This window comes from Ambystoma mexicanum, chromosome 9, assembly GCF_040938575.1.
Source record: "Ambystoma mexicanum isolate Mex_15411 chromosome 9, UKY_AmexF1_1, whole genome shotgun sequence".
Taxonomy (NCBI): Eukaryota; Metazoa; Chordata; class Amphibia; order Caudata; family Ambystomatidae; genus Ambystoma; species Ambystoma mexicanum.
The window spans coordinates 232,142,566-232,162,199 of record NC_090931.1 but is presented as its reverse complement, the minus strand read 5'-3'; the positions used below and the strand labels follow the sequence as shown (position 1 = coordinate 232,162,199).

The 19,634-nt window shown below is 46.0% G+C and overlaps 1 protein-coding gene across 1 annotated transcript in view; it reads right to left on the bottom strand.

Annotated features, from left to right (window-relative positions):
- Nucleotides 1-17,538, bottom strand: part of LOC138487899 (NXPE family member 4-like) — a 290,149-nt gene extending 272,611 nt beyond the window's left edge. Inside the window, exon 1 of the mRNA XM_069614524.1 lies at nt 17,363-17,538. The gene's annotated coding sequence lies outside the window, so the exon portion shown is untranslated. The remainder of the gene's footprint in view (nt 1-17,362) is intronic.
- Between the last annotated feature and the right edge of the window lie 2,096 nt (nt 17,539-19,634).

Sequence of the window (19,634 nt, the reverse complement as noted above, 5' to 3'; positions counted from 1 at the left end):
TCCTTACATCTTGTCGGAGGAGGCCCATATCCACCATGACCATGTATTAAGATGGATTTCTGAACTCTGACCTGGAGGGGCAGAGGTTCAGAAGGCCAGCCTAGTTTCTTGGAACAGGGTAACCTCTGGACAAGCCAGACCAATCAGGGTAGCAATGGCGGCGATCAAGACTAAGTCTCAAGAGGGGTGAGGGTGACTGAAAGACCTCAATGAGCACACAAAGCAAGGACACTTGCAAATTACTCCAGACAGGTGTTATATTAAAAATATAGACACATTTATTACAAGGCCTTTGTAACATCGACCATAACAAAGAATCACAATAATACTAAAGTAAACCAACACATCACAATCAATACAATATATATACAAGACATTTTTCAACCCAAAAGGCATTACCCTGAACTGGTAAAGGCCCTCTGGCGTTAAGAAAGCTGTCTTCTCCTTGGCATGTTCTGCAAGGGCTATTTGCCAATAGCCTGCAGTGAGGTCAAACGTGCTGAGGTACTTGGAGGCACCCAGGGTATCCACCAGCTCATCTGTTCTAGGCAAGGGGTGTGCATCTGTCTTAGTAACAGCATTCAGAGCCCTGTAATCCACACAGATCCTCAATTCAGAAGTACCTGCTTTTGGAACCAAAACCACAGGGCTGGGCCAAGGACTACTAGAAGGTTCAATCACCCCAAGATCCAACATTTTGTTGACCTCTGTCTTAATGTAAGACCATACTTTGTCTGACATTCTGTATCCCCTACTTTTGGTAGGTATACTGTCTCCTGTGTCTGTTATGTTTGCACCAAGGTGTCAAACCAGGGGACTGTGAAAACAGGGGGGAAAATTGCCTAAGCAAACATTTCACCTCAGCCTGCTGATCAGAAGTCAGGTGAGGGGCCACTCGGACACCCTCAAAGGAGCTATCTGAAGGACTGCTTTGAAAAAGGTCAGGGAGAGGATCAGACTTCTCTTCCTCAACATCTGAAGCCAATAGCAGTGCTGTGATTTCAACTCTTGGGATGAAAGCCTTCAGCCTATTTACATGGAACACTTTTGGAGCCTGTCCAGGCCTTCCAAGGTCTTGACCTCACCCAGGAGCTCCACCACTTTGTAAGGGCGTGACCACTTATCCTGTAAAGCTCTAGGCCTTATGGGATTCATGATCAGGACTTGCTGACCAGGTGTGAAGTTGATGAGGGAAGCTTTCTGGTCATACCAATGTTTCACCAGAGCTTGTCTTGCCTTCAACTTGTCACTAGCCAGACCCATCAGGAGTACCATCCTTTTTCTGAGCCCTAACACATATTCTACTACGTTGGTAGTAATAGTGGGAGTGGGCATCTCCCATCCCTCCTTGACGATAGCTAAGGGTCCCCGCACGGGGTGACCAAACAGAAGTTCAAAGGGGCTGAAGCTAACACCCTCTTGTGGTACCTCTCTGTAGGCAAACGGTAAGCATGGTAAAAGAAGATCCCATTTTCTTCGTTGAGGTTCTTCCAGAGCCCCAATCATACTTTTCAAGGTCCTGTTAAACCGTTCCACCAGACCATTGGTCTGGGGGTGGTATGCGGAAGAAAACTTATAGATGGCCCCACATTCTTTCCACATAGCCTGCATATACTTAGACATAAAGTTGCTGCCTCTGTCAGACACAACTTCTTTAGGGAAGCCAACCCTAGTAAAGATGCCAAGTAAAGCTTTTGCAACTGACTTGGCAGTCACAGTTTTCAATGGGATGGCCTCAGGATACCTGGTGGCATTGTCGACCAGCACCAGTACAAACCTATTGCCTGAGGATGTTTGGGGGTCAAGGGGACCAACAATGTCGATCCCTACCCTCTCAAATGGTACCCCCACAACTGGGAGCGGTACCAATGGAGCTTGGATTGTTGAGCCACTCTTACCAGATAACTGGCAGGAGGCACAACTCCTGCAGTGACTTTCTACTTGCACCCCCATCTTGGGCCAGTATAAGTACATGGATAACCTTTGCTTGGTCCTCTTAATACCAAGGTGACCAGCAAGGGGCACTTCATGCGCCAGCTGCAGGAGGAAGGGTCTTGCAGCAAGGGGAACCACCAACCTCCTATGGTCTCCTTCTGTAGACTCTGTAGGCTCACTATACAGGAGTCCACCTTCCCAATAAATCCAATGCTTCCCAGGAGGTTCACCATCAAGATGGGAGCAGGCCTGTCTCCTTAGGTTTTCCAGAGATGGGCACTCACGTTGGCCTTTACTGAATTCCTCCCTGTCAGGACCACCTTCTACTAACAATTTGTTTAGTTCAGGATGGTCATTGGAGTCAAATACTTCAGGCATCACCACCTCCTCGTCAGGTCCGGGTGATTGGCCAACTACCTCCACCTCAGTGATAGGCAAGTTAGGGGGAATATTCTCTTTCCCTCTTTTTGGTTTTTTGACTCCTTTAGCCTTCGGTTTCCCCTTTGGCTGGGGCAGGGCAGTGGTCTTGGCCAGTGCTGCCCTCGTTTGAGACCTTGTGCAGGGTCTGTCAGCAGTATCTCCCACAAGCCCTAAAGCTCTGAGATCATTGCCCAACAAGACCTTTCCTGGGACACTCCTCTGAATGCTCACTGGAATCCTGACTGCTGTACCATTGATAGTAAGATTTACAGGTTTCACTGGGAACATGAGAGGTGGGCCGTCAGCGAACTTAGTGGGCATCAGAGTAGCTCTGGCAACTTCCTCTGGGTCTACCAAGGTAGAATCCACTACAGTCCGGCTGCACCCACTATCCCTAAGAGCTGGAGTATCTACTCCATTGATCAGCACACTGTCCTTAAAGTAGTGCTTGGTGTTATCTGGAATCCTAGCATAAGCCTCTGAGACATTAGGCTCCCAGGAACCCAGGGAAACTAAAACTACCTCAGCTTCTATCCCACTGGGGAAGGAGTCCGAGGAGAAGGATGCTCTGGTAATCTCTTCTTCCTCGTAGGAGGAGAAGGCCAGATTAGCAGAGTGGACCCCCAAGGTTTTGACCTTACATCTGGCATCCCCCTTCACATGGTCAGTTGCTCCACAAGCAAAACAAGATCCATTGGGTCTGTTCACATAGGGCGGTTTATTATAACCAGAGTTCTGTTTCGGAGGCTGACCTCCACTACCCTGTGAGTTCTCTTGTGTCTTACCCTTATTTTTCTTTTTGTGGCCCTTTTGGGAAGATGATTTATCAGTTTCCCCACCCTCCTTATCTTTGGACTTTTTCCTTTCCTCCTGCTTCCCAGGATGAGTCTTGTCCTTATGGGACACTCGATGTGACACCCATAGATCTGCTGCAAGGGCTAGCTTCTTAGGATCTATCTCCTTGGAATCTGCCAAGTGCTGCTTAAGATCAGGGGAAGAAAATTCAAAAATATGTTCCAGCATGACAAGACTTATCATACCTTCAAAGGTAGAAACCTTATAACCTTGGACCCAGCCAGTCAAGTTTTTTAAGGATTCAGTTACATAAGATACCCAAGTACCACCTTCTTTTTTCTTATACTCTCTGAATCTTTTTAAGTATTGGGCAGGAGTCTTTCCAAACTTTAGGATGAGAGTTTGCTTCAACATTGTAAAATCTGCTCTCTCAGCTTTCGACATTTCCATAATGGCACTGCAGCCAGAATGGGGCAGTCTGCTAAGTAACCAGGCAATTTTATCAGCATTGCCAACTTGTTGAACTTCACATGCATACTCAAATGTATTCAGCCAGTCCATAATGTCATTCTTTTCCTCATACACACTGAGTAGATCTTTTGGAAACTTTGGATGAGAGGAGGCCCCGGACCCATGTCCAGGACCCTTAGACCCATTGGCAACTTGAAGCTTGGCCAGTTCCAACTGGTGATCCCTGTCTTTTTGTTTTTCTGCCTGCTCTATCTTTAGTTTGGCCATACTGAACTCAAGCTCCTTCTGCCTAAACAGCAGCTCTTGCTTCATGAATTCGAGTATGGCCTCCCCATCAGCAATGGCAGAGGAAACATTAGACATTACATCCTCCATGTCTTTGTGGTTACTGTGGACCAGTGCAGCGGCAGAATTATCATTTCTACCAGTGAGAGCAGCTCCACCTCCTTCTGCACTGTCCTCTGAAGCTATAGCACTAAGCTGAGCTTCTTGCCAGGCCATGATTCTTTGGATCATTTCCATTTTTGTGCCTTGAGAGGAGACACTTCTCTCAGCACACATCTTTTTCAATGTTTCGGATTTAGAAGCATTTAAAATTAACAAGGTACTTGTTTCCATACTGTTAGATAGGACTATGGCCTTTAAAAAGTTATACTACGACAATTCACTATGTGTCCTGGTAGGAATAACTCGAAATGCCTTCGCTCGTGTGCAACAATGGATTCCTCCAGTCTTAGCCCACCACTGTACACCAATGTGTTAAGATGGATTTCTGAACTCTGACCTGGAGGGGCAGAGGTTCAGAAGGCCAGCCTAGTTTCTTGGAACAGGGTAACCTCTGGACAAACCAGACCAATCAGGGTAGCGACAGCGGCAGTGAAGACTAAGGGCCTCATTACACGGATGGCGGTAAGGGTTTACCAGTACCGGTATTTTACCGGTACCGGTATTTTACCGGTACCGGTAAATCCTTACCGCCTTACTACGAGGTTCCTTTGCGGGTTGGGGAATTTAACGCCTGCTTTTTGCAGGCAGTAAACACCAACCCGCAAAGGGACCAGGGAGCTAATTACGCAATTTGCGGTACCGTAATTAGCGCCTTCCCCATTCCCATAGAGCCCTATGGGGCAAAAATGGGAATGGGGAAGGGCAATGGTGGAAGGGGGAATTACCGCCCCACCAACCTTGGAATAGGGCGGTAATTCCCCTTTCCACCAAGGCGGTGCTGGTATTTTACCGGCATGAACCATGGCGCTAATAGCGCCATCGTTCACCGCCATCCGTGTAATGAGGCCCTAAGTCTCAAGAGCGGTGAGGGTGACTGAAAGACCTCAATGAGCACACAAAGCAAGGACACTTAGAAAATTACTCCAGACAGGTGTTATATTAAAAATATAGACACATTTATTACAAGGCCTTTGTAACATCGACCATAGCAAAGAATCACAATAATACTAAAGTAAACCAACACATCACAATCAATACAATATATATACAAGACCGAGGGGTCTAAGGAGTTAGGAGCACGAAATATGTAGACCACCTAGATGGGGAGGAAAACGGGCTGTTCAAGTAATCGTTAGGAAAAAAAGGCAAAAGGCGAAAGCATCCTGCAGCACTCTGTCAATACCAGGACCAGGAAGGACGTTTTTGAAGATGAAAACAAACAGAAAACAAAGAACTTATTAAGAACCACCAGCAGAGAGCTGACATTACAAATTACCATTAGAAAACGCACAGCTATTGGATTTACATTGATTGAAAGTTAAACCAACTTGGAAAAGTGAACACACTATTAAAATTGTTTATGAAGGAACTAAAAAGGGATCTGCTCTCCTGATGAGCCATTGCAACGTACAATGGGGAAACACGTGTCGAGAGTGAGTGGGAATTGAAATAATCAAGTGAGAAACAGATATTATTATTTGAGAACTTTTTTGCTTATTGAATTGTTAACTGTGGACTGAATACTTGGACCAAATGGAACTATACATGTGATGATAACATGTGCAAATCAAAATAAAAAGCACTACAGAATAGGAACAATGCATTGAAGAGGTTTTCTTTCTTTTTCTTTTTTCAAAAATCTGTTAACTGGATCTATAACTTGAATATTCACCGCAACAAATTTAACTTTAAAGGTTGGCGCATTTGAGTAAAACTTTATATCTCACATCAATTCAATTTTTCAAGTAATCGTTAGACCCAGTTCGACATCAGAAATACACCTAACTAGGAAGCAGTCCAAGCCTTAGGAAGAGAGGAGCCTTATGCTCAATAGTACATGCACGCGCTTGTGCCAATGGACAAAATAGGGTCTCTTCAAGGGTCTCTGACTGTTCAGGAAGGTGGATGAGGCGATGAAGAACAAGTCCCCACTACTCAAGCAAGACCTCCACTTGCGGGCAGAGGCAGGGTGAGTGTGCGGGATGGATCTGCTATTTCGCAACATCGGTAGAAAAGAAATGGGTTCCTGCATTAGGGGCCACCGGTTGGGATATGGACTACTCACCGGTCCCCGACGCAGGCAGACCTAGACTTCGCCAGTTCAGTTCACGTTGCTGGCAGGTTCGGATGCGACAATCAGGACGTCTCGACACTGTGTAGATTCCACGGTAGCAGGATTCAGGGTCGAGGGGGTCACAAATGCAGCGAACGTGCACAGGTCGTTACCACAGCAGGGCAACACGGCAACCGCGTTTACTCTGGTCCGGGCGCACTCGTCTCACTTCAGACCTGGGAATGCCAAGTGTACGAAATTCGGTGCGAGGGTGCCGTGGACAGAGAGCTAACAGTAGGCCAAGAAACAGCAGCGGTGACAGAGCAAATGTCCCGTGTAAGCTGGTCAGCCCACTGGTTGGCCCAGGGACACTTCCGAAGAGGCTTACTTGCAGGGTTTGATGAAGGTGCCGAGAATAGTTGGTTCCACTATTCCAATGGGTCGAAGCGCCTTCGCAGACCTTCTAGGACGATCAGATGCAGAGGGGTCTCGCAGAATGACAGTGGGCTCAGGGTGCCAAACCTTCCAGCGGGTCACCAGCGGTTCCTAAAATCGGCTTCTTGTTGCAGGATACTTGGCTCCTTATCCCTTGTTCGGTGTGAACTCAGGAGATCGACATGGTAGTGGTGTTTTCGGCCTCCTCTTATCCAAAGTTCCCTTTGCGCCAAAACGGAGAGGACCCAATAGGAGATCTGCTCACAAAAACTCACTCCATACATGGACCAATCACGGACCACGGTGGTCCCAGGCATTCAGGACACTCCAGACTCTCTGGCACCCAGGATGTGTATTGGGAACAGACATCCCAGCCCACATCCTGGAGGCACAAACACAAGGCATGCAGAAGCCCGCAAAAGCTTTGGGTTTCGCGGGAAAGTGCATGACCAAATAAGGACTGACCCGGGTCGGCTCGACCTGGGGAAGGTGAAGGGGCAAGATGGCCAAAGGACAGGACAAAGAACCGCGTGGCATGGCCATTTTGGAGCCAGGCCACCTATTCGTGCCAAACGCGGTAAGCGTGGATAACATGGCAAAAAAGGGTTCAAAACATAAGATAAACGATAGCTGCCACCAGTTCTGTCTGTGACACACCTGCACAGTTCATAATAAGTCCAGCGAGAGTTTCTAGGGCCTTTGGAATGACTAGAGACCCAAGAGTGCGGTAAAGTAAGTTACATTGCACTCTTGTTACATGTTGCACAAAAGCTGCAACATGAGGAAAGGACTAAGGGAAACAAAGTCTCCCAGTACTGACTGTCTTAAGGGCATGTCAGTTTCCCCATAAGAATTGAGAGAAAGCCCAGAGGAGTGCGGCTGAGGGCTGCGCTTCTCTGGCAAAGTTTAGATCAGGGTGTAAAACCGCAGCAAAAAGTTTGGGGGTTGCCACATGGAGGGAAAATTACATTCATATATGAAATCTTTCCTAACACAGTGCCCAGCTTGTGTTCCAGGGATGACTTCAGGGCCACAATAGCTTCCAATATTGGGCCACAGCTTTCGCTTACAGCCAGCTGTGCAGAACTAGTCGCAGCCATATTTGCATCTGGTGTGGTGGGTAGGCTTTTGTCAGACTTTTTGGTAAAGGATTCAGTGCTGGTTTGTTGGCCTCTTCCTCCTTTTGATCTACTGGGCAGTCTTCTCTTTTGGGCGTTATGCGTTGTCTAGCCTCTCTATTGCCCCTGAAGGGAGGTCTCTGGGCTGTGCCACAGAGTGCCCGCCTGTTTATATTGCAGCCATGTTGTTGGCACCCCCTTTCATTGAAGTGCGTCGTCCCTTCTGTATGCCTTTGCTGTGGTATCCCTTTTTCGTGCACTCAGGTCCTTCTTCGCTGCCCTGATGACCCTTTACGGTTATATTTGTAGCATGATTGTGCTGTTAGTTCCAGTTGCGAGGGATCACTCCTTCCTGCTTCTTCCTGGGCATAGAGGGTCATTTCACGTGCTCTTGTGTATAGCCCCTGTCCTTGTGTTGTGCCAATCTCATACCTTCATTTGTGGCCAGCGTGGGAGGCTGAAGTCTGTAGTCTGTAGGATGCTGCATAGTATAGGTCGTTAGCTTAGGCAGTGTGACCCGCCTTACCAGTGCTGCCGGCAACCTTTTAGGGGTGGCCGTCTTGGGCGTTGGGTCCACTGTGTCTTCCACTAGTGTCAGGACTGGTGTACGGGCTTTCCCGGCTGAGTGTTGTCCCCAGTTTCCCCCTCTTGTGCCAGTCCTTGCCACCTTGGTCGGTGGGTGGGTTGTGACCTCCCACGTCACCTGATCTTTCCTGGCCATAGCTGCAAGCTTGCAGCTCCTTGCGGTGCTCTATCCTGCCACACTCTGCATTGTGCTCGGCTCAGTCGTGCATGGGGTATCCCGCGCTGCAACCGCACATGTGGGCTGGTAAAGTGTCTAGCTCTTTGGTAGAATGCCTTGGGCCAGTGGACAAGCCCGGGGCCCAGTTTCGCTCTGAGATGCGTCCCAGATGCAACCTAATACACTCAAATCTGTGTCGCCATAGGCATCTGGGCCATTGTCGGTTGGCAGTTGATTGTAGCCTCCCATGTCGAATGCTTTTATTAAGAGTTCTGCAGTGCAATGCATCCCCCCACAGGGCTCCTGTCACTCACCTGCGCTTGATGACTTTATTCTTCATCCATCGCAGGGGCCCATTGCTGCACCGGGGCCCCCGTTCTCTTCCTTCACCTCCAGGCACTGTGACTACCACTAGTGCGGCGCAGCACACCAACGGCACAGTCCTCAAGTGTCAGTGCCTTATTGCCTTGCAGGCGGACAGGCCGAACCCGCTCACGGACTGGCCCTGACTGCCCCGGGCCCATCCGGCCCCTGTGCAGGGTGTGGGATACTCCTCCCTTCCTTCCTCTGCTAGGGGTCCAAAGTGCTTTGCCCAGTCACCTGCGTCATGCAATGTCTCACACACCTCACTGCGCCTGTCAGCTAGTGAGGTGTCTTGTTCTCCAATATGAGGCCGTAAGGCTTGGGCCCGTGGATGAGTCCGAGGTACACCGCTGCGCAAGATGCTTCCCAGGCGCGGACTAGCAGGCCCAAATCCGTGTCACCATACGTGTCCACACCGGTGCAGGCTGGCCATGGATTGCGGCCTCTGACATCGAGATCTTGTATTTAAAAGGGATATGTTCAGTTCCTGCAGTGCTATGCGTCTCCCCCCCGAGTGGCTCCCGTAGCTCACCTACGCTCACATACGTTGACAGTATTATGATCTCTCCATCCCCCGTATGGATATCCTGAGGCACAGCCTCTGTGTTGCGATGGCTTGTCTCCTTGCAGGCGGGCGGTCCGGGGCTGGCTACGATCTCACCTCGGCCCTTGCTGTAGGTGCTGTTTTGGTCTCTTTGTGTTCGGTGCTGCCTCCCCGGGTGGTCATTGCAGGTTGAGGGTGCTCCCTGCCAAGGCAGATGGAGTCCTGGGGATCCGAGTGCGGTCACTGCAACCCTGAGCTGGGTCTGCACTAGGCATCCACCCTGGTGCCAGAGTGTTCAGAACAGCTGCTCTGATGGGGCAGTTGTTGGGCCGCTTCCTGGGTTCAGGTCCTGCGGTGTGCACTAGCCCAGTGACCGGCGTGTCTCACTGTAGTCCGCCTTACTCCTTCGTCCTGCGCCGCCTGCGCTCTCCAGCCTGCCCGGATGCACGTTGCTCACTGGAGCTGCTGCGTGCCAGGCCCACTTCACCACTTAGGTCGGGCACTTCTTGCCGGAGCAGGCGATCCATCGGAGCTCAGTCACTGTGTCCTCAGCCCCGCGGGTTCACAGCCTCCTCAGTGTGCCTCTCTGTCTGGATCCGCCATTTTGAATTCAGCAGTGCGGCCAGCGCCGCTCTTCCCCGTCGTGTTCTAACCAGCTCAGATCCCAATTTTGCTCAGAAATCCTCACGAGTCTGCTCCGAACCTTCATGCACCATTCGTCTTGTTTTGGCTGCTATTTCTTTGAAAATGCATTGTTTGACTCATTTGTTCTCAGGACTTTTACAGAGCTCCAGAGTTCAGCTGCCTACAACATGGCCGCCAAGCCACGCCCAAGACAATTATAAATACAACGTTGTTGAATTTATGATTGCAGTGACTTTCGTTTTAAGAAAGTCCAGGCAATTATGAATACTTTGCTGGCATAGGGCAGAGTATTGATAATTGCTGCAACTTTAGTTTTCAGTTTTCCGTGCTCAGGAAACTTGAAAAGAAAGTTGCAGCAATTATGAAAACTCCGCCGGCAGCCGGCGAAGTTTTTATAATTGCTCTGACTTTCATTCAGCCTTTCATTTTACATATTCTGTGCTTCCCTGGGCTTGGTGAGCACAGAAAACGTAAAATGAAAGTGAAGGCAATTACTGAGGCAGCCTCCTCTCATCGTGTTAAGCCCTGCTCTCTGGCAGCAGTAAGCAAGAGCTCCCAGTAGGGGGCTTTTGCTTGATTATTGCTGCCAGAACACAGTTTAAAATGATCAGAGGAGGCTGCTTCAAATCACAAAATGGATGCTCCATGTAAAAGCTTTGAGCCTCATTTACTCAAAACTTTACAAAAGAACTTTCTTATATGAAAATATGTTTCATATATATTTTGATTTTGGCCCATCTTTTGGGACAATACAGTTTTTTAGTGAACTTCCCTTTTAACTTACAGGCAATGACTCACTCATCCCAAGCCACACGTTAGCCATCCTAGACCAGTGATTATACAGACTTGTCCAATACATACCCAGCATTCACAATAAGAGTAAGCAAACCGCCAGGTTACTGCTCAAACGCACTTCTCACCAACTTATTATGCCGATTTGCCCATACCATGAAAAATTCGATATTTAAACGGTGTAGCAGATATGTAATGAGGTGCTCTTATGAAAAGGACGTGCAGTATATAATCATGAATAATCAGCCACCGAATATGAGGTGTTTTGCTATTGGTAGATACACTGATCATTAAGCTATGACAACCAGATTTTTACTGCAATCATGGAGAGTTAGCAATATGGGATTGAGGGAAAATAATCCTTAATACTCATTCACACTGAGGCAGCTAAGCCACGAACAATGTAAACAATATGCGGCACACCATGGTGACATCACACACCATTGCGTATGTCGTCGCAAGCAGGACAACAAGAATATAAACAGCAGTTCAAAATGGCGCTGGCATACCTAAAACTGCTGCTCTGCCCGGGAACTATCCCGATGAATTAACGCACACCTATTAAGGTAAGCAATTAAGGGGGGAGAAAGAGCATATAATGTTAAAGTTAGGAATATCCTAAATTAGGAAATTAAGTAATCTTGAACATGTTATATCACAGTGCTATACCAATGCACTGTGGTGAACCATGGAACAATACCAACTGGGTATCAGTTATTACAGGATTGAGACTTGACAATGAGAATTCTCTGAACATAACTTCATGACTGGCGCTGTACGTCACAAGACGCCAGTAGGTAAGCACCACATGTTTCCGCTTGGGCTACTCTGAAAAATACTATATTACAGTGTCGAGAGATAAGACCTTACAGTACAACCTATTCATTTTGCATCATCTAGAGTGGAACATAGTGTAAGGAATTGAATAGATGTAAACATGAATGGGGAACACACCCCAATCCATTACTCCGCCTAAACTTGTCAGGGAACGGGAGAGTTGTGAATCTCTGGGTGTACCCCTTGAGTCTATGAAAATTTAAATTGGAGGATTGATCCTTTCCTCCGAAAAGGTGTTGCCTGCATGAAAAACAGCCACTGCAGGATTGAACCATTCCCATATCTCCAGCTGACGGTTACGCAGTACAGACGTGTTGGGACATCGCATATTGGTATAGCTGGTACTCCTGTTCTTCATATCAGGAATTTTCAGCTGTCTCTCCTTCTCTCTCTTCATTCATGAAGAGTTGAATTGTTATTCTCCTGATGAAGGCGTAACTCAATTAAAGTTAAATACGCCGAAACCGGTTGAGAAACCAGTGATGAGGTCAACTTTGGACATCGATGTGACCCATCCTAAACTGATGACCACTTGAACTATCTGTTGTTGTGGCTTTTCATATATATTTATTATATATCTCTTTCTCTCTCTTTTTTATGAAGACAATAAGTAAATCAATTGTTATGACTTTTTTAGGATAAAGTTTTACCTTACATATATTATTGTGATGGATGTATGAATGGTTATTGGATGCCTGTGTATGAATGAGATGGATTATATGTGAAACTATGTGAAATTATGTGTTCTTAATTCCTTTCCTGCAATGTAAAATTATTGAGTGCTATGATTAATTCTCAATTAAAATTTGATATTTAAATAATGGATCAGGTTCAATTAAATTTCTTGATTCCTTCTGTCTCCAAAATTGTATCCTCTGGTTTTCTTCCGTAATTAGTAACAATATGCGGCACACCATGGTGACATCACACACCATTGCGTATGACGTCGCAAGCAGGACAACAAGAATATAAACAGCAGTTCAAAATGGCGCTGGCATGCCTAAAACTGCTGCGCTGCCCAGGAACTATCCCGATGAATTAACGCACACCTATTAAGGTAAGCAATTAAGGGGGGAGATAGGGCCTATAATGTTAAGGTTTGGAATATCCTAAATTAGGAAATTAAGTAATCTTGAACATGTTATATCACAGTGCTATACCAATGCACTGTGGTGAACCATGGAACAATACCAACTGGGTATCAGTTATTACAGGATTGAGACTTGACAATGAGAATTCTCTGAACATAACTTCATGACTGGCGCTGTACGTCACAAGACGCCAGTAGGTAAGCACCACATGTTTCCGCTTGGGCTACTCTGAAAGATACTATATTACAGTGTCGAGAGATAAGACCTTACAGTACAACCTATTCATTTTGCATCATCTAGAGTGGAACATAGTGTAAGGAATTGAATAGATGTAAACATGAATGAACTCGGATCATAGAATATTGGAGTATCACTAATCAGAGGTAAGTGACTCAACATTGGCACTTGGCAGATTTAAGACGCAGACCCTAATAAGGATCTAAGCTTTATTGTAATTATACCAACAGGTATTTATACCCATAAACAGTTGGTAAAATATCCTTTATTTTTTTTTTATTTTTTTTTTTTATTTGATTTAATTGTAAAACAAATTTACAATTTTTACAAAACAACAATAATAAAGAAGTTCATCACTCTGAGTCCCTCCAAATTAAATTCTGTCGTTCCTGGTGCGGGTGGAATCAAGTGAAGTCTTCAACTTGTTCCTTCATCCGTTATTATTGGCTTTTTAGCTCCTGAGCTTGGTTTGAGCTCCTGTACAAGGCCAATTTCTTTGAAGATATCCTTTATTTATTAGGCTTTCAATCATGGTGCAACACAGTAAATGGGTGACACCTTAAAAAGAGCTCTTCACCAGGGGTAATGATAATTAACCCTTAGACATATCTCTAACTAGCACACATATAAGTTCACTGTCATGTGTACCAATAAGTGACCCAATCATTTCTTAACAAGAACTGTCATGGACTAAATGGGGTGCCACACAATCACTCCAATGGTATTACAATACTCAGTGTTATTCACATCACTGAGGATTATTGAGCAGGGGCTAATGAGCACTGGTTGGTGAAAATTGTGACAATGATGCAATGTATAGTATGTTTCATGTGAATAATTTAATGAGATTACACTTTGTCTATTTCCTCTCTGCTCCAACTACCAGCATAACATTGGTATGTAACATTTTTCTTCTGAATACATGTTGTTTCATTCAATCTGAAATGTAATTTTAAAAATTAGATGTTCTGAGAAATACATTCTGACTTTCGAATACGCAATAACAGCCTTGAGGGCGACGAGTTTCAAAAAACGTATCAGCTGTTTTCAGGAGGACTAATAAATGGCACAAATATATTGATTTTGTGAATCTTTGAATGACAAATAAGTGTACACATTTTCTAGTGGTTAAGCACAAGTCGCCAAAACAAGCACAATGACTGTACATTTTGGAAGGAGAGGTTAAGGGGAATACCTCCCAGTGCTGTTGCTGCAGCATAACATACCACAATAGTTGACGACGATAGCACACCAAGTAATGGTCTTACCCCCACACATTACACAATCAGAACATGTTATCCAGGCTCACCGGTGTCACCCAGCACTCCACTTCAAATTGCACCCAACAGTCCTTCCCGTAATCAGGGGTTCACCCAATGGGGGTCTCCCAGGACAGAACCTTGTTGTGTTACCTATGGTGTTGCTGTGCCATTAATCCAAGTTCTGCACATTCTTGTCAGGCTGAAATCCCCAATCCACAACGCAGTAATTGAGGAAACTTCCTCAAACTGCCATCAGATGCTCTGGACAGGATGATTGCCAGTATATAGTCCCCAGTGTCAAACACAAACTGAGTCCTCGTCACTCGATCGTAGTGGCAGCTCTACCACAGTATACCTTTCTTCACATGAAGCACCACAAGCCAGTCTTGGCCATCTCCCTCTGTGCCACTGATTTCCATGGTCTGGTCTTATAGGACCCCATATGTCCTCCGCTGAATCACTGTCCCGTCCAGCACTATGTGGTGCCGACCTGTACACAACTCCCAGTGCCGTAGACGCTATGCCCACAGTCACCCCACTTCTGCGAGGACTGCTTCCCCAGGCTTCTCTGTACCTAGCTATGGGGTCGCGTTATCTGCTGCATAGTCCGGGACACAGTTGACCCACTCTTCTCACCTGCATGAAGGTCAACACTGGTGCAATCTCCATGAACGCAGGGAAGGAGCTGGAGTTGAGCTCTAGGTGTGCATCTTAGCCGCACCCTCTAGCGGTCTCGACAATGGGGTCTTTTAAGTGAATATAGTTAGTCGGAGGCAAGATTAAATGGCAGGCGTAACAAAGCCCAGAGACAGGGGGGGCAGACCTTGAGTTATGTCAACAACTGGAGTCGAAAGCTGACATTCGCCCCTCCAGTTTCAGCACCAACATTCTGAGTTGGGTGAAGAATTGAAGAGGAGATGTTGTGCGGTGAATCCCGCCAAAGACAAAACAAACAAAGGGACCAAACCTGGTTTGATGCACAGAGTGAACCTCAAGAAGGACCTCACAGGCAAGAAATGGTAAAAAAAAAAAAGACCAGGGTCATTTTGCCAAAATGCACACCAATGGGTGCAATACTGCAGCCGAGGATTCAGCCTGCGGTAAAAATGAACAATGGTAGGAAAAATAAAACACTGCCACCAGCCATTAATTGTAGGGTAACATAAAAATGTTACATGAGAACATAGACAAAGGGGATACTAAGTAACCCCCCAGCACTTCACATAAGATGGTGTGTGCTGGGTCTACAAAGAGAAAAGGGTAAGTAAAGTCAATTTCACTTCAGTATTCTTGGAAACAGTTTACCCAAGAGAAGTTAAACATTAAGAGAAATTCCAAAGGACTTCTCCGTGACACTGCACTAAGGGTAATGTGTGTCACAATACAAAAGAGGATGCCTATGGAGTTTGTCAGACTCCAAAACCAAAAGAAACACAGAGTCCAAATCAGAGAAAAACACACGAGAGTGTAGGAAAAAGGTCTCGCTTTCTCCAGCATACAAATTAAAAGTCCTTCAGTACAGCAAAAGAGTTGGAGGTCCCTATGGTAGAAGCATTAACACAGAAATTAGAATTCCCCCTAACACTGACGGCCCCCTTTATGTAAATGGTCAAAGGTGCAAATCCCACCCGGTTTCCCTCTTTTTCTTCAATTACCTGTTTCCCGCAACTTTTATGTTCACGTGTGTGCCTCTTATTTATTGGACATATTTAATTCGACCGCTGCCCTTGCTTTTAATGTGCGCGTTAAACACCCGATGCTTTCTCTGAAAGTTACGGCGGCTGTACATTCAAACTCGGGCACTGCGGGCTCAGCCGTTCAGCCGCTCCGAGAGCGATGAAAGGAGTTCCACTTTACTTCGGGAAAATGTCAGCCGCGTGCATAATTTGTATCGCTACGACCAAACTGGTTCAAAAAAGGCCGGTGGCAAGCGGTGGTTGTCAGGGCTGTATCTGTGGTTTGGGTGTTTGAAAGCGGCGTGGCGTCCTGTGTGGGACGTTAAACTCCACATTGTGAGTGGGGCTGCGGGCGAGTCTTCCCAGAGGAGTAGGTCTGCATGTGTTATTCGGGAGAGGATGGTCTGGATTTGCAATCCTAGGTTTGTAATCGGGAAATCCAGCACTACAAATCCCGAATGGAAAATTAAAACCCGGACTGTTCGGTCAAATCCGGAATGGAATGGATAAATGCTGGCATGTGTCCCATGCCTGCCCGACCATAAACAGAGCTGGGCTTTGATACTCAGAAACCAGCCCCAATATTTGAAAGACTAAAAAGTGACTCGCAGATCACAAAAGGAAGCGAGCAGGGAAGCTCAGTCGGTCAATGCATCCGCTGCCGTTGTTCCACCTGCCTTCCGAGGTGAATATAAACGAATCGCATCTAGTACGAATATATTTGATCGTGTACTGAATTTGTTTTAGTTTAAAACGTGCGCTACCAGTGTTAACTTTTCCCAAATGCAAATGGTGCGCTTTATTAGCAATAAACACGCGCACCTTTTATTCTTGCCAATTTATACGAGTAGGATATAGAAGTCAGATTTGCAAAAAGGAGAGCCACAAACCAGCGGCATAGCAGCCGGATATAGTTGGTAGGTTTGTATTAATCACCCAGGTAATGTCCGTTGCTGCTTCACATTGGTAAATAAACAATAATTGTTAATGGCATGCTCATTTATTATAACTTAATGTAATTAAAATATACCTTTGTTCTTAAACGTGCATTATTGGCGGTTTTCAAAACAAACGAAATCGTACATTAAACGTCCCAGCAGTGCGCCTCGACCGCTCTCTCCCGCCCCAGCACTTGGGAGTTAGGCGAGCAGGGGTTCCTTTGGCATTGTTGGGGTCTGGGCCCCTTGGCAACAAGGAATGTACACAAAGCGGTGGGCGTGGATGTGTTACAATGTCATAAATGCTGTAATGAATACCCAGAAGCTGCCGCACAGCGAAGCATAATCCCCCTGACAAAGCGCAAGAACGACCAATAATTAATGTCATTTAGCTTCTGACTGCCATCCCGTTAAACACTCCGACAACCTGTTGGGCTGAGCGAGGCGCCTTCAAATCCCGCTTTAACACGAAATAACTAACACTGCTGGAAAATCCTGAACACGTTTAAAGAAAGTCAAGAGCGTTTTTCGCCTTGAAACCGTGGGTTTGGTCGGGTGTACCTGCTCTTCCTGTGCGCATCTATTTCCTAGAGATGACCTCTGGCTCTTCCCAAGCGGGTTTCCAGCGTTCACTGCAGCCGGCAGAGTCCCGACTCCCGAGGGAATGACGTGTCCTCAGAGAGGGCGGGGCCTCACCTGCAGATCACGTGGCATGCTTTGAGAATCTGGTCAACCCTGTAAAACCAGGTTCACCGTCTAGGCATTAGCCATTTCAATGCTCAGAATCAGGATGGGTGGGAGTGGCAGATGTTAGGGTCTAACTAGGATCTAAACTGGTATGTTTAACTGCAGTCCTTCTTCCCCTGGCACTTCTCCCCTTCCCTCTTCCCTGCCCTTGTGCAATCTAGTAAGATCGTTATTTTGTCCTCCCTTTGTTTCTCCATCCTTGTCCCCCTAGAAACACTTGTGTACAGGCGTGTTATAAAGGCCACATCATATCATTTTTGCCCCCACCTCACGAGCAGCATTTCAATGTCAACTTGGTAGAATATGCACATTTTCATGATCACCCCCTGAAACGTGGAGACTCTGCAGCTCGCTTGAAGGACCTGCGCATGGGCAGTAAGCTTCGTGCATACTCTCTGGCCTGCGTCCTGTGTAGTAACTCCGTCCCCTTCAATCCCCAACCCAACTGGCTTATCTAGCTTTCAGGAGGAAGCGTTCCTAGACCCAGAGGACATATTTTCCAGGTGTTTCTCATTTAGTTTATGGTCAGCAAGTGCAGAGGTCAAAGTTCGAGGGAATTCAACATTAATGCAACGAGTATTGTTCCAAGATGGTAGTAAAGGCAACCCTTTTTTTGTTTTTTTACTTTTCACTACTGGGGATTCGAACCTGGGCCGTGCCAGTAATAATGCAGCGTCACATCTCATTGTGCTATTTCAGAGGTGCTGGAATGGCTTTGTTTATTTCAATGGACTGCTTGGGACATAAAGCCCATGCCCAAGCAGTGGAAAAGTTCAGCTCAGCAGCGATGTTCAGCAGTGTTTGGAGGCAATGGAGGTAATGGGAGGGGTTTGTCAGTGGCTATAGTTCTGGCCATGTCCCTTAAGAGGTGCCCATGGTGGGTGATTGAAAAGGAGGCTGCCCAAATCTGCTTGCTGAGGGGGACAATGATACACTAATAGTGTTTTTTAAACGCATATTCTTTCACCTGTGTTTTCTTCAGTCTTGCTAGAACTGTTGTGAAATACAGCATTGTGGGGCGGAGGAAAGGAAGGAGCCAGGTAGGGGGTTTGAATTGAGGAATGGGGTGGGATTAAGGGTTACTAGGGGGAAGTGGAGGGAACAGAAAAGGGGACATCGTTCCACTACTTTTCTTTTCTCACTTTGACGACTGGCCAAGTCGGATTTTCAAGGGTAAGGTTCAGAAGTAGATAGCGGTGTGTTCAGGAGTTATATTTGCTGATAGCATCAATAAAGTTTGTACTATGGACTCTTCCCCTCCCCCCACACACACAATGTATAGATTGTGTCATCCTGCCAGCAAACTCTAGAGGTGCTATCATTTCACTGCCAATGTATTCATAACCTAGTCTCATTCAGCTTCAGGCCAGTATAAAACAAGATTCACACATATCTCAAGGAAGCAAAGAAACACTTGTATATGATTTGTATACAGGCATGTAAGAAGATGTAGGAGTAACAGAAGCCATACTTAAAGAGGCACTAGTTTAAGACTATGATATTATTCTGAGCCTTTGCATGAATTTATTGATGCTAACACTTAGACATGTACAATAATCCATTACTTACATAGCGTTTTGCCTAAATTAATGCTCCTTTGTCGACCTCAAAAGGATGAAAGGTTGGGTAGACCGTGATCAAATTCAACCATGTGACCTGCAGATCACACACGGATGCCAGCAGGGATTATTTAACCTACCGAGGTGTGTTACCAGCTATTTCTCCTTAATGGTGCATTAATGGTGCATACCACAGCATTTGGTAATACATTGGCTCATACTTCTAAGGACTGTTGTAATAATGTCATTGCTCACTACTTTTTTGACCCTCATAAATAGTAAATTCTAAGTACTATGTTTGGTACAACATTAGTGTCTGCTACACTGTTATGGCATTGACATGAAATAATAATTGGGAACAAATCCATAGTGGATAAAAACAACACTGTAATTAATTCAGTTTTCGACATTTACATAGTTTTAAAGTATGACCATGTAATGATATGATAAATCATTTATAACACACCTGTACACAATAGTTGTGTGTGGTAGCATGGACTTTACAAGAAGTTTTGCAGCAAGAATAA